A 16,410-nucleotide genomic window follows, 5' to 3' on the forward strand; every position below is an offset into this window, starting at 1 on the left:
AGCAAAATTCACGTATATCATTCTGATTTGTGTATTAAGTTACGTGGATCTTACTTTCAGGCGACGTTGTTTCGCGCGAAATTGATGCAAAATTTTAAACGGAGAATTAGGCTTATCGAACTAAACGCGTCTCGAAGTTACAGTGATTTATTAGACAAAAGTAAATTAATGTAAAAAGATTATTTTTAAAAGGTATTGTAACTGTTCAATAAGCTATTGTAATCGTTTAATAAGCTATTGTAATCGTTTAATAAGCTATTGTAATAGCTATAAGCTATTGTAATTGTTTAATAAACACCATAAAAGGTCGAAACGCGTTTTGTTGTAGTTATGACGTCATTTTCAGCTGGGAATCGCAGTATTTTCAAAATGGCAGCTTTACAGCTCGGATGTTCGCTGGGGTGTCCGCAAAAGTTCCAGTGTGAAGCAGCGCTTTCCCAACATCACGTTGATTGCGATCAAGACAGTCAGCTGTAGACTTAGAGTAGCAGACCACCACGTTCCCATAAGTGAAGGCGGGAACCGCCACAGCTTTCCACAACGTACGGCCGACGGCATATTGGCTATAGGAGTGTGATGCCATATTGGTGACTGCCCACCTCAGTTTATTTGCCTTAGTCTTCATAAGTTTTAAATACCATGAAGGTAATCCGCCTGATTTGAAATAAAAATACCGAGATAAGTATAGTTTTTGACGACCGACATGGGTTTACCTCCCAGAGCAAACGAGTCGCCGGCGTAAGTACTAGACTGTGAACTTTCAAAAATCATTCTATTAGATTTCTCTAAGCAATAAGTCAACCCCTGCCTTGCAGCGAAAGTAGCGCAAACATCCAAAAGGCGTTGTAAATAAGTTGCAATGTTAACCAGAAGGACAACGTCATCGGCATAGAACAGACATGAAATCCGTAAGATTCTAGGCGGTCCAGACCATAGAAATCTCATAGGTAACTAGAATGCTGCCACCCACGCGAGCTTGTCGCCAGTTCGTTTTGGACCTTCAGCCAATGAGAGGCCGTAGGTGACGTCATTCTCTCTGGTGACTTTTAATTCTTGGCAGAACCACTCTTTGAGCTCTGATTGGCTGAGATCTGGCTATCGTTTGCCACGGCGTTTGGTCCATTTGACAGTTACACGGCAGCATTCTAGTTACTTATGAGATTTCTATGGTCCAGACCGACTTGGAAGAGATGCCCCGAAGTTAAAGCTTCAATATTATTTGCCAATTAATCGATATAGACAACGAACAGCAATGCCGACAGCGGACAACCGTGACGGAGGCCCACCTTGCTCGGAACGGGGAGAGTAGTGAAACCAGCGAGGTTAAATTGGTACCGGCAGTCGGCAGTTACAGTATAAAGCGGAAAGTTGACCTATAAAGGGCTCTGGTACACCTTTACCCCAAAGATTAACCCATAGTTTGTCTCGATTGACACTATCGTAAGCGCTTTTAGAGTCCATAAATGCGAGATAAAGACCACGCCCAGTCTTTCGAGACAGTACAATTAAAGTAGTGAGCACAAAGGGATTGTCGGCAATTCTACGGTCAGTCCTAAAACCACATTGAGCTTCGCTGAGAAGCCCGTGAGATTCAAGATACCCACCTAACCTATCCTTGAGAATCATAGCGTACAAGTTATACGGTGATGGGACGATAAGAGGCCAAATCAGTGATATCTTTACCTTTCCCTTTATAAATCAAAGTAACTCGAGTAGTGCACCAGTAACTAGGGGTGGAATTACCCATAGAAATCGGATAACAAACTAGAACGCTTAATCGAATGGCTGACAGACCACCGATTAGATTCTTGGCTAAAACGACAGTAACACCAGAGAGTGTAAAGATTATGAGAGGCGTCTCTTCCTATTCCCGTAACGTTAAAATTTCGTACAAGATTTTGAGAGCGCGCGCCCATAGAAGAGGTTACGATACTATCCGACACACGATGTCGCTACTGGAAAATTTTTAAATTTTGTAAACATCCGGAAAGTTTTTCATCAGTCATGGCTGTTAAACATAGTTGAATTATGCTAATTTAAAATTAATAAAATTCAATTCCATGAAAAATAAAGAAACGTAAGTACAAGAAAGCGGACTATTTATAATATTTTGATACTAAAAGAATTATTTGTTTGATTAACCAAGGAAATTCATTAGAAATTTTATGAAATGGCCGAGGCTTAACGAGAACCGAGCGTTATAAATTAAAAAATACAAGGAAACATTGAAGTTGGTAAAATGAGATTAATGTTGTATTTTTAACAGTTTCCTATCTAATCTTTTCTGGGTTTTCGTGTATTCATGGTTGAGATCTTGTTTTTTAAGGGAACTATGTATGCAGAATTCTATGAAAAAAGATATCATGTTTTGGTATGCAGTTGCACATGGAGAATCTTCATTAGCTTTAAAATATTTCTTGTCAATTCATTGAATGATGAATCTCTCCAAACGTCCTTTAATATTTGTCATGTGCGATAAAAGCTTAAAACTGGTGTCAAATACTTAATTCATTTGTCTCCGTTACAAATTTGAAGAAACTATCAGTTGGTACGATGAGGCTGCTGAGCAGCTGATAGAAGAATTCTTTGCTGTTTTGAGAGCTTTAAAGTAAAAGAGCAGATTTGTTGGGTCAACAATTGGATTGTCTTTTTTGAGTTGACTTATGCAAGAAGAGCATTGAAGGTTTGAGTAGCAGCGGTGAATTAGATATCCTGAAATGTAAACTAAGAACATTTTGTTTTATCAGGTTTGGACTTCCAATAGAATTACAAAATTCTAAGTCTTCATCGGAACATTGCCCCTGGCTTTGCGAGACTACAAGATTTTCAAAATTAGAATCCGGTGGTTTCAAGAGATTATTCACAGAGGCCGCCCTGTATGCAGCTCGAAATTGTTTTGGATTGGGATGATCACGGACTTGCGGTTGCCTCCTTTCTGTGTTATAGATCCAAGAAAATTATCTACAAAATCTTGGCTAATCCTGTCCGTTAATAAAAACTTAATTTTGGTTTTATCCTTTAGATCTTCCCAGAGGAGTAGCAAGGCTTGAATTGAAATTACCATTTTCTGAAATTTCCAATGGTGTAGAGTCATTAAGACTGAAAATTGTTGGCACAGCGGATGGTGTGAGCCTATTTTTAGTTCTAATATTCATGAAACTGGCATCAATGAAATTATTTGCGCAAATTATATGGTTAACGTGTAAATATTCCGTAGTTTTATTTGTAAGCCCATCATTATATACATTTTTCAGCCACAAAAAAAAACTAAACTTTATATTAAGTTAATATGCCAATAAGCCTATCTAATGAAAATGCGAATTTACCAGTCTTTTTCCTTTGGAAACTTAAAAAAAGATGAACAAGGATTTCTTGTTTTCAATATTTTACAACTTAAAACAAAAGAATATACCCCAGACCCACTAAATTATTTAAAAACCTTGTAAAACTAGCATTAAAAATCTGGAAAGTTTTTGCATCTCTTTTAAACCTAACATCGAAACGCACGCGCTGTGAGAACGGCGCCACTGGTGGCGCCATCGCTCTTACGGTAGTAGTGGACATTTTTGGGAAAAAAAAGTTAGTACGCTTTTTTGAAAGAGAGACGCCTCTCATAATCTTTACACTCTCTGGTAACACCATCTACACCGCGCACGAATCTTATTTTAACTAGTGATCAGGTCTACTATGTGAATAACGTAGGCACTGGTGCAAATAACCTTTTACAGGTGTTGTTGATTCATAAGTGGTACGTCTTTTCCACTTTCTTTAACGGTTTTAGCTGTAAGTACAAAGCAAGATGTGGTTTTCGGATTCATATTTTTCGAAAGGTAAATACAGCATTTCTTTGTTATTTTACGAGATGATAGATGATCTTTTGAATAATTGTTGTAACTTATCTTTATTATTAAAAAAATAGTATACGGTATTTAGGGCTAGTAAGGCTTAGCCTTTGCTATCTAATTCGGTCACTCTTGTAAGCTAATGGACTGCCGTGGCTAATGTTACGCAATTATATGTTACCTAGCTAGCTCATATTTTTCTTCTCTGTTTGTTTGGGAATTTTACCTTGGTCGCATAGGCCTAACTATTTATAACACTTAGTTTATAGTAGGTTTTCAGTTGGCTTCTGTTAAAATTAGATGTACTTTTGTTTAGAGAAACTGTCTTTGCTAAAGGATTATATAAGGTATTAACCAAGTTTATTCTTGCTGGCTCTGAGGTCTAAATTTAGCGTTGAAATAATACACAATGTATATACTAATTTAAATATTAAATATAATTTATTATACGCTTGATTCGCTCGCGTTCTACATGTCGAACAGTCTTATCAGTGTCGTGGTTTCTTTTCAAAGCATTGATACTGATCTTGTGAATCTAATCCTTACGGCAGTAAATATGAACTTAAATTGAAGTGACCCATTATTCCGACTTTCCCATCATTTTATCTCACACAATCTTCACAATAGCTTCATTTTCAAGAGATTTATTGCTTAAATAAGAAGAGTTAGCTGGGTGGTAAATTTTAAACGCGGTTACATGAAGAAGGCGCCAAATTGTAAGACGCGTTTCGGGTACAACGTTAAAACCGCGAATACGACACAACGATTGCTCGTATGTTACTAACGTAGATATTCGCGATAAACAATTACTGTGCACCGGTTTCCCTCATAATCATTGCGGGTAAAACAACTATTTCTAACAGTAACCTGTGAAAAGATATGTTTTGTTTGAGTAATTACTCCTAAAATATTTAATTAACCATTCTTCATTTTTTATTTAAAAAAACTAGCTTTTTATGATTTGAAAGAAACGCGTTTTCTAGTGCGTTCTTAGCGATTGGAAATTATGGTAAAAAGAAAACTATTTCTAACACTAACCTGTGAAAAGATGTTTTCTTTTGTGTATTTACTCTTACATGATTTAATTACGCAATTTTGAGCCATTCTTCAACTTTAATTAAACATAAGTCGCTTTAAAGAGTCGGCCATTTAAAGGGCAACACAAGTGAGCTGGCATTTGTGTGACTATGTATGCAAAGTGCGAAACCAGCGCTGGGTGACGCCGAGTGTGATAGGGGCAGGTGAATAAGATGTGGTACGCATCATCGATAGCTCCGCAGTGAGTGCAAGCGGCCATCACACTGAGGTTGAACCGGTGTAGGGTCGCGTTTGTGGGAAGGCGACCACAACCTAATCGCGAGAGAAGGGTATCGTCCTTGCGCGAGAGTTTCAAGTTAAGTATAGCACTAGAGCCGGGAAAGGGTTTAGCCTCACGAAGAGGCCGCACTACATTACTGGTCTGCCAGTCCCTACTCCACTCAGCTGAGAGAGCCCGACAACACGCACTCTTTATTTCTACAAGAGTAGACGGGAGGAGGAAGTCCACTCTAGAAGGGCGCTGGAGCCCAGTGACCGAGGCGAGAATTCCGGGAACTCCCACGTGTGCTGGACACCAGATTAGAGAAACCAGATACGGGTACTTATCGCAAAGCTCCTGGATACAGATGGCCACCGGATCCATAGACCGACTTAGCAGTTGGGTGAGTGCGCTTTTAGAGTTGGAACAGACAACTACCAGTGAACGCAGATGTGTGGACGCGTAGGAGAGAGCCATCTGGATGGCAAATAGCTCAACCCGATTAATAGGATGACTGGATTCCACTAAATTAACCGCACCAACGTTGAGGGAGGGAATTGCGAAGGCAGCACCCGCGACCCCTGAATCGGGGAAGCCGAATCGTCCGTGTAGATAACCATCGCGTCCTTCGCGTGAGGTTCAAGAGTTGCGAAAAACAGTTCCCGTAACTGCTCAGAGGTATTGTCATCCTTAGGACTGGTGAGCCAACGCGAGATGATGGTCGCCGACGGAGGGGTCCATGGTGGGGTCGCCGCAGTGACGAGGTGTCGACTAGTAACGTGGAAAAGCCAATCAAGATTGCAGGCCTGAGCCAGGCGCCAAGCTCTAAGTAGAAAAGGCAGCCTGTTCTTTGGGAAGCGATGCTCCAAAATCGCCAAGGAAGCAAGGTCCCGGCGCAGGAGAGTACGGTAGAAGTCCAGAGTGTCCACCGCCCCACATGGAGCAAGGGTGATTAGATCGATATCGTCTCTCCTGTTGCTTAAGGGCGGAATTGCCGCTTCGGCCTCCATTAAACTGATAGGAGAAGACGGTGGAGTCCCGAGGATGACTCGAAGGGCCGCATTTTGAATTTTATCTAGTTTCTTGAGGGCACGAGCGGGCGCCGACGCGTAAAGGGGACTAGAGTAATCCAGTCTGGAGCATATCAGGTGTGTATACAGAAGCCGCAAAACCTTACGACCTACACCCCACTGGGTACCCGAAACCACTCGCAGGAGGTTTAGTCTCTTCATCGAAGAGGAGGAAAGGTCCTCGATATGGGGAATCCAAGAGAGACGGTCATCGAAAAGACCACCTAGGTACCTGTAGGTGGATACCTTAGTGAGCGGCTGATGGCCCAGTGTGAGAGTGAGGGCCGCCGGAAAGTCGGTGTCGCGAGAGAAGGTCATAAAATTGCACTTGAGAGGTTGAAAGTTTAGTCCCCAGTTTGCGCCGTAGTCGGTGATCCTGTCAAGAGCGACTTGCATAGTCCTGAAAAGATTCCCCCCGTCAAAGCCGCTGATCCAGACGGCGATTTCATCCGCGTGCTCCCCGTGATCGACCGCCTTGGGGCAGAGCGGAGGAATCCCATCCAGCATGACACTGAACAGGATAGGGCTAATGGCGCTGCCCTGAAGAAGTCCTCTCTGAACCGGGAAAGTGGCCGAAAATTCAACGTTGACGCGAACTTGAGAAGTGCGACCCGCCAAGAAGTTTTCAACCTAGGGGCTGTTCACAAATTACGTAACGCAGAAAAACCACTTTTTGGACACCCCCCTCCCCCTCGTAACAAAGAGTAACAAATGGAAAGACCCCTCTTCTTAAATTACGTAACAAATATCGAACCCCCCCTTAAATTATTATAGTACGTAACAGCTAATATGATTATAATAAAGTACAATAAGATCAGGTGCTAAATTTTATTGTTTGTAATTTACATTTGAAATTACAACTGTATTTTTATGCAACACTTCATACCCATGGGTATGAAATTCTTTTAAACGTGAGTAAACCAATGAAAATGCTAATGTTTTTAATAATTGCGGCTGTTTCTGAAAGTGATGAAAATTTTATTTTACGATATTAAAAATAAGATGTGTTACGTAACATTTTAGTGAACCCTCCCTCCCCCCACGTAAAAATTCGTAACGCTCGCAAAAAAAACCCTCCCCCCTACCACGTTACGTAATTTGTGAACAGCCCCCTACCGCAGCAGGTTGCCCACCAGGCCAAAACTTTGGAATTTGAAGAGGAGCGCGCGATGGTGGACGTTCCGGATGCGTCTTTGAGATCCAGGAACACCGCTATTCAATCCTTATTGGAGGCCAGAGCGCAGCTGGTCGCAGAAGCGAGACGAATCGCATTGTCAGTGGCACGACGACCTTTTCGGAAACCCGATTGTTCCGGAGGGAGCACCTTGTTGAGCTCTAGATACCAGACTAACCGACCAAGTACCAGTTTCTCGTAGATTTTCCCCAGATTTGGGAGAAGAGCAATGTCCCTGTAAGAGGTAGCGTCCGTAGCGGATTTCCCCGGCTTCAAGATCTGGTGTAAGATAGCATGTTTCCACCTCGAAGGCATCACCCCTTCAGCCCAGAGGCGGTTGTAGAGGGCCAAGAGTGCCACGCGATAGGCCGGAGTAGAGTTTTTTATGATCAAATTAGATACATTGTCCACCCCTGGGGAAGTGTTGTGTAGACCGGAGAGAACGCCATAGAGTTCTTCTTCGAAGAAAGGAGCATTGTAACTGGTAGGTGGGCTAGCCAGAAAGAAGCCGAGACATACTCCTGGTCAGGGGGGCGATTCTGTAAAAATTCGAATGGGAATTCGATCTCGATTCCATGGGGCCTATTCTGTAAATATTCGAAATCCAATTTTCGATCAAAAACTAGATTTCGAACTTCGAGATCTCGACGAATGGTATTCGGTAAAGACTTCGAATAAGCATAAATCAATGCAAATTGTCGAAGTCGATCTCGACATGGTATAGGGTATCGAAATTGAATTCCCGTTCGAATGTTTACCGTGTCGAGATCTACTTCGACAATTTGCATTGATTTATGCTTATTCGAAATCTTTACCGAATACCATTCGTCGAGATCTCGAAGTTCGAAATGTAGTTTTCGATCGAAAATTGGATTTTGAATATTTACAGAATAGGCCCCCAGGACGAACGCTGCTGCCCCCTTTTTTTCGTTAACGTCGGCGCCATCTATCAGCCGGGAGAAAGCTTTTTCTTCATTCGACCATATTCCTATTTACGCCAAGCGGTGAAAAGGGGGAAGCTCATCGGGGGACAATGGAGTTTTTGTGCGGGCCTAATAGGTTCAGAGGGCTCTGACCGATTATTGAGTAGTCTCTGATCGTATATGGTTAAAATGGCGGCGTAGTTACACTCGCCATTTGGGCTATTTTGAAGAATAGGTCCCTCTCCTATATATTTGTTTTGATTGTGCTATAATATTTTATTTTTCGCAAGGAGTCTATTGCCGTTAAAATTATTTGTCGGAAATAAATACTTAAGGAGATATAGTTAATTGAAAATTATATATAATTGGTCACGCATCTGCGCCGTGGGCTTAGCGCCGGTGTGATCGGCCACGGCCCCCTGCACGCGCTCACGCTGCTCGCGACGATAGCGGCCCCGGCAAAGAATTTCCTCCCCATGTATTTTCGCGACAGCGATTTTCCGTCGCTTGGAACGCTGGTGTAACAACCGGAATCTATCAAAGAGGCGGGAAGTTTAACATACGTTTCAATGGCGATGAATTTGCATTAGTGAAGTTTTTTTCCAACTGTTTTATTGAATTTGGAGAAGTTTGTAACAAACAATTAGTAATTACACTTTTTAAGTATGTAAGTTTTCATTTCAAAAAAATTTTTTTAATAAATATTTCAATATTTTGAGTGGTAACATTTTATTGCTAAGCCTAACCATAAATGGTTTAAGTTTTGTATTGGCAATGAGTTTTCAAGTTATTAAAAACTGTATTTTGTAGTTATTTAAGACTATAATTATGATAACTGCTCATAATTTTTGTCATATTCACCAAACTTTGTTCTTTATAATTTGCATAAGATAAAACATTAATATTTGCTCAAATGCCATTACCCTGGCTGCGTTACATCCTGTTTTTTTAATAAGTGAAAATTACCGGGAGGGGCAGGTCACTTCCATTTTGGGTGCGTCTTAATCATAGTAAAATTATTAAATCAAGGTAATCGTGATTAAATCAGCGTAATTAAAATTAAAAAAATTGTTGAAGTTTTCAACAGCAACACGGAGCAGAGCGCAGATACCGAAATAAATCCAGTGACATCAGCTACAAGTAATGAACGGTTTATTTTCGACTTGGTTAAAATATATATATACATAGCAATTAATGAAACGATGGTAGTACAACAGAAAACTGACTAGTAAGAACGGACTAGTACTGTTGAATGACTTTGTTACAAAATATCTTCATTGTTTTTTATTTCTTCAACAAAAATTAATCAAGATTAGAAAATCTAACCACGCTTTAAACGAGATTTAATCATTCTAATCAGGATCTAATCTTTTTAATCAGGATTTAATCATTTTAATCAGATTTAAACATTTTAATTAGATTTAATCATTTTAATCACGATTTAAACTTAATCATGATTTAAACATTTTAATCACGATTTAAACTTAATCATGATTTAAACATTTTAATCACGATTTAATCAATATAATCGGTCGAATCGAGATTTTATCGAGCGCGGTAAATACGAAATAATAATTCTAATCACTTAGTAAATTATTCTAATAAGCTCGATAAAATCACGCACAATTATAATCATTCCAATCACCAATATAATCATTCTGATTCTCGTTCTAATTTCTAATCGCGATTTAATCATACTAATCACGATTTAATCGTTTCAATCAGATTTAATTGTTTCAATCAGATTTAATCATTTATATCAGATTTAATAATTTATATCAGATTTAATCATTTATATCAGATTCAATCATTTATATCAGATTCAATCATTTATATCAGATTTAATCATTTAATCATGATTAAATAGATTTAAAGATTATATTAATTAATTAAACATGATTTAATCAACATAATCGTGATTAAATTGAATTTAATCAAAATAATAACGATTTAATCTTTTGAGAGGTGCGTCGTTAATCAAGGAAGTGACCTGCCCCTCCAAATTACCCATTTAAAAAATACCAGCATTGTTCTGTTCCATTGTGTTCATCTACTTTTAAGAAGACCAAAGTGTCATTTCATCAGTTACCCGCTGATGAAAATTTATGCAAACTGTGGATTAAGAGCATCTCTAGGAATGATTTTGTAGTCAACGAAGCATACACTTCACATGGAAGATTGGTTTGTGGTTTGCATTTTAAGGAACTTCAGTTAATGATAGTCTGTTGTGAGGCTAATGCGTAATCGTAGGATTTGGAACCAGATGTACGTCACTACCTATTACTTAATTGGTGGCATTACATATGAGCCAATATACGATTAGGTCTCAAATTCGAATATAACTACCATCAGAAACGAAAAGAATGTTTATCCACATCATCCAGCATATTTCAACCTCATCCAGCATATTCCTACATCATCCAGCATGTTCCTACATCATCCAGCATGTTCCTACATCATCCAGCATGTTCCTACATCATCCAGCATGTTCCTACATCATCCAGCATGTTCCTACATCATCCAGCATGTTCCTACATCATCCAGCATGTTCCTACATCATCCAGCATGTTCCTACATCATCCAGCATGTTCCTACATCATCCAGCATGTTCCTACATCATCCAGCATGTTCCTACATCATCCAGTAATTTTAATTGAATCTTGATGAATTTTACTTGAAAAAAGCTGATTACTTTAATGTGAGCGTGGGACTACTAAGTTATCGAGATTCTTAAAAGCAATTAACAAAAACCAATTTTAACTTAAATTATGGTAAAAAAAATGGGAATCTCTACATTTAGACCTAAACCATATTGTGAACTGTGAGTGAGACTAGTGAGTCTGTGATTTAGAATGCTTACATGTCTCATACATAGATTTTCAGCAATCTTCAACATTGTCTGACTTTGTTAACTGTAAAAATAATATTCTAGTTTTATAATCTGCATTACATTTACTACTTATTTACTTAAATTGAAGTTAACTTTGTAAATATTAAAACAACTTACTATCAAAGAACTGTAAGAATAAAATCGAAAAACAACAGCTGATAAGCGGACACATGACTAGTTCTTTTGTTTACATTATTAACGTCGACAGCGTCTTCTTTGTCTGGTTTTCTCGGCGCGTATTTTGATTTAAAAAATATCCAAACGTATTTTACTTATTTATTAATAAGTAATTTAAAGATTACGGAAATAAATTATAACCCTAAAATTACACAATTAGTAATAATTAATGAAACTCTAAAAATTGGAACGTTTTCGCCATATACTCCAGCCATTTCTTAGTTGTTACGTCAGCGCCAAAGGTCGATGTAGGAAAAAAGTTAACTAATTTCACTTTCGCAATTTTCAGTCGATCGCCGGGGCCGCTATCGTCGCGAGCAGCGTGAGCGCGTGCAGGGGGCCGTGGATCGGCAGAGATAAAACATTCATTCGCTAGCTCAGTTGGAAGTGTGCTGGATTCGTCGGCTGGATTGAGATTTCAAAATTATTTATATTTAACTAATCAATTTTTCCCCTTATATTACCCAATTGCTTGCCATTTGCGATATTTTTAACAATAGGTCCTTTTGTTTTATTTGCTTTTGTTTATAGTTTTTGGTATATTATTGGTTAAGGATTACAATAATGCAAAAAGTTTTAACCGAAATTTTTTATTTAGAAAGATATGAATTTTTTACCACCGTCAATCTGCCAGAAAAAAAAGGGGGAAAGCAGTAAAAGACGTTTTCTGCTTTTTATCTGGATATCGCTGGACTCCAACAGAACGAAATATAAAATATTCAAACCGAAAGTCGAAACTAAACATATATTTTATAAAATCGACAAATCAACGTTTTTACTTATAAATTTAAATATCTATAATTATTTATTAAATATAATATATTCAAACCGATAAACAAAACAAAACATTATATATTTTATAATACGACAAAAGCTTGCAAGCGTTTTAACAAAGAACTTTTATTTTTACATTATTGTAACTAATTTTGATTAATTATTTTATATTTTATTAAATTTTCTTCTCCTAGCATAACGATATCCGCTATGATAATACGCGTACAGAACTGACTTAAAATGATATCGAGCTTGGCGAAACTGAATGAATTTGCAGTTATTACATAAACGCCCCTTTATAGCGCCATAACCGCACATAGAACCAACATGATATTGAAATTACTAACACTACTATTTGTACCCGTTAGAATGTTACCTTGTTTGTCGAGTTACCTCGCACGGTTTTCAAGAAAAATTATTTTTGGCGTTATTACATAATCGCGTTTAATAACCATATTACAAATTGAAGGGAGGGTTCAAATTAGGCCCTTTATAGCGCCATTACCGCACATAGAACCGACCTGATATTAATATTACTAACACTACTATTTGTACCCTTTAGAATGTTACCTTGTTTGTCGAGTTACCTCGCACGGTTTTCAAGAAAAATGATTTTGGCGTTATTACATAAGCGCGTTTAATAACCATATTACAAATTGAAGGGAGGGTTCAAATTTTGCCCTTTATAGCACCATAACCGCACATAGAACCGACCTGATATTAACATTACTAACACTGCTATTTGTACCCTTTAGAATGTGACCTTGTTTGTCGAGTAACCTCGCACGGTGATGAAGAAAAATAATTTTTTGCGTTATTACATAATCGCGTTTAATAACCATATTACAAACTGAAGGGAGGGATCAAATTTGGCCCTTTATAGCGCCATTACCGCACATAGAACCGACCTGATATTAATATTACTAACACTACTATTTGTACCCTTTAGAATGTTACCTTGTTTGTCGAGTTACCTCGCACGGTTTTCAAGAAAAATGATTTTGGCGTTATTACATAATCGCGTTTAATAACCATATTACAAACTGAAGTGAGGGATCAAATTTGGCCCTTTATAGCGCCATAACCGCACATAGAACCAACATGATATTGAAATTACTAACACTACTATTTGTACCCGTTAGAATGTTACCTTGTTTGTCGAGTTACCTCGCACGGTTTTCAAGAAAAATTATTTTTGGCGTTATTACATAATCGCGTTTAATAACCATATTACAAATTGAAGGGAGGGTTCAAATTAGGCCCTTTATAGCGCCATTACCGCACATAGAACCGACCTGATATTAATATTACTAACACTACTATTTGTACCCTTTAGAATGTTACCTTGTTTGTCGAGTTACCTCGCACGGTTTTCAAGAAAAATGATTTTGGCGTTATTACATAAGCGCGTTTAATAACCATATTACAAATTGAAGGGAGGGTTCAAATTTTGCCCTTTATAGCACCATAACCGCACATAGAACCGACCTGATATTAACATTACTAACACTGCTATTTGTACCCTTTAGAATGTGACCTTGTTTGTCGAGTAACCTCGCACGGTGATGAAGAAAAATAATTTTTTGCGTTATTACATAATCGCGTTTAATAACCATATTACAAACTGAAGGGAGGGATCAAATTTGGCCCTTTATAGCGCCATTACCGCACATAGAACCGACCTGATATTAATATTACTAACACTACTATTTGTACCCTTTAGAATGTTACCTTGTTTGTCGAGTTACCTCGCACGGTTTTCAAGAAAAATGATTTTGGCGTTATTACATAAGCGCGTTTAATAACCATATTACAAACTGAAGGGAGGGATCAAATTTGGCCCTTTATAGCGCCATAACCGCACATAGAACCAACCTGATATTAAAACCATTAACACTACTATTTGTACCCTTTAGAATGTTACCTTGTTTGTCGAGTTACCTTGCACGGTTTTCAAGAAAAAATATTTTTGGCGTTATTACATAATCGCGTTTAATAACCATATTACAAACTGAAGTGAGGGATCAAATTTGGCCCTTTATAGCGCCATTACCGCACATAGAACCGACCTGATATTAATATTACTAACACTACTATTTGTACCCTTTAGAATGTTACCTTGTTTGTCGAGTTACCTCGCACGGTTTTCAAGAAAAATAATTTTGGCGTTATTACATAAGCGCGTTTAATAACCATATTACAAATTGAAGGGAGGGTTCAAATTTTGCCCTTTATAGCACCATAACCGCACATAGAACCGGCCTGATATTAACATTACTAACACTGCTATTTGTACCCTTTAGAATGTGACCTTGTTTGTCGAGTAACCTCGCACGGTGATGAAGAAAAATAATTTTTTGCGTTATTACATAATCGCGTTTAATAACCATATTACAAACTGAAGGGAGGGATCAAATTTGGCCCTTTATAGCGCCATTACCGCACATAGAACCGACCTGATATTAATATTACTAACACTACTATTTGTACCCTTTAGAATGTTACCTTGTTTGTCGAGTTACCTCGCACGGTTTTCAAGAAAAAATATTTTTGGCGTTATTACATAATCGCGTTTAATAACCATATTACAAACTGAAGTGAGGGATCAAATTTGGCCCTTTATAGCGCCATTACCGCACATAGAACCGACCTGATATTTATATTACTAACACTACTATTTGTACCCTTTAGAATGTTACCTTGTTTGTCGAGTTACCTCGCACGGTTTTCAAGAAAAATAATTTGGGCGTTATTACATAAGCGCGTTTAATAACCATATTACAAATTGAAGGGAGGGTTCAAATTTTGCCCTTTATAGCACCATAACCGCACATAGAACCGACCTGATATTAACATTACTAACACTGCTATTTGTACCCTTTAGAATGTGACCTTGTTTGTCGAGTAACCTCGCACGGTGATGAAGAAAAATAATTTTTTGCGTTATTACATAATCGCGTTTAATAACCATATTACAAACTGAAGGGAGGGATCAAATTTGGCCCTTTATAGCGCCATTACCGCACATAGAACCGACCTGATATTAATATTACTAACACTACTATTTGTACCCTTTAGAATGTTACCTTGTTTGTCGAGTTACCTCGCACGGTTTTCAAGAAAAATGATTTTGGCGTTATTACATAAGCGCGTTTAATAACCATATTACAAATTGATGGGAGGGTTCATATTTGGCCCTTTATAGCGCCATTACCGCACATAGAACCGACCTGATATTAAAACCATTAACACTACTATTTGTACCCTTTAGAATGTTACCTTGTTTGTCGAGTTACCTCGCACGGTTTTCAAGAAAAATTATTTTTGGCGTTATTACATAATCGCGTTTAATAACCATATTACAAAATGAAGGGAGGGTTCAAATTAGGCCCTTTATAGCGCCATTACCGCACATAGAACCGACCTGATATTAATATTACTAACACTGCTATTTGTACCCTTTAGAATTTTACCTTGTTTGTCGAGTTACCTCGCACGGTTTTCAAGAAAAATGATTTTTGGCGTTATTACATAATCGCGTTTAATAACCATATTACAAACTGAAGGGAGGTATCAAATTTGGCCCTTTATAGCGCCATTACCGCACATAGAACCGACCTGATATTAATATTACTAACACTACTATTTGTACCCTTTAGAATGTTACCTTGTTTGTCGAGTTACCTCGCACGGTTTTCAAGAAAAAATATTTTAGGCGTTATTACATAATCGCGTTTAATAACCATATTACAAACTGAAGGGAGGGTCAAATTAGGCCCTTTATAGCGCCATAACCGCACATAGAACCGACCTGAAATTAAAACCAGGTCATAACTGCTGAAAATCACAAGTTAGGACCTGGTTTTGTGGGGATTTCTGCGAATTATTTTGTATACCGGTACTTATTACTATAATGAACCCTGTGTAAACTTAAGTAAGTAATAAATATTAAATATTTCGTTCAGTTAAAGTAATTGAGTGAAATAATTATTTTTTGCTTATAAATGGGTGTGTTTATAATGGTCAAACATTAGCTCGTTGAGGCAGTCCTAAATATTAATAAATTTACATAAAATTTTTCCTTGGTCATTTTCCCATAAAACGAACAAGAAAATCAATGTGCACCAAAACATTTCTTTATTTGCATATATATCTGAATTTATGACTTTAGAAGTTGCTTGATGACTTAGGCTAAAGGTGATGCCTTGGGTATTTGCCTAGCAAAAAAAATCAAAATAAATAAATAAATATATATATATATAT

General features: G+C 37.9%; 1 long non-coding RNA gene across 1 annotated transcript; it reads left to right on the forward strand.

Moving 5' to 3' along the window:
- Positions 1–2,607: 2,607 nt before the first annotated feature.
- On the forward strand, positions 2,608–3,177 carry LOC149925350 (uncharacterized). The gene is made up of 3 exons (XR_016476825.1): positions 2,608–2,683; positions 2,748–2,876; positions 2,947–3,177. It is a non-coding gene; the product is annotated as an uncharacterized LOC149925350 (long non-coding RNA).
- The last annotated feature ends 13,233 nt before the right edge of the window (positions 3,178–16,410 follow it).

The sequence above is a fragment of the Leiobunum rupestre genome, chromosome 10 (genome assembly GCF_980474605.1).
Source record: "Leiobunum rupestre chromosome 10, qqLeiRupe1.1.hap1, whole genome shotgun sequence".
In the NCBI taxonomy this organism is placed as follows: Eukaryota; Metazoa; Arthropoda; class Arachnida; order Opiliones; family Sclerosomatidae; genus Leiobunum; species Leiobunum rupestre.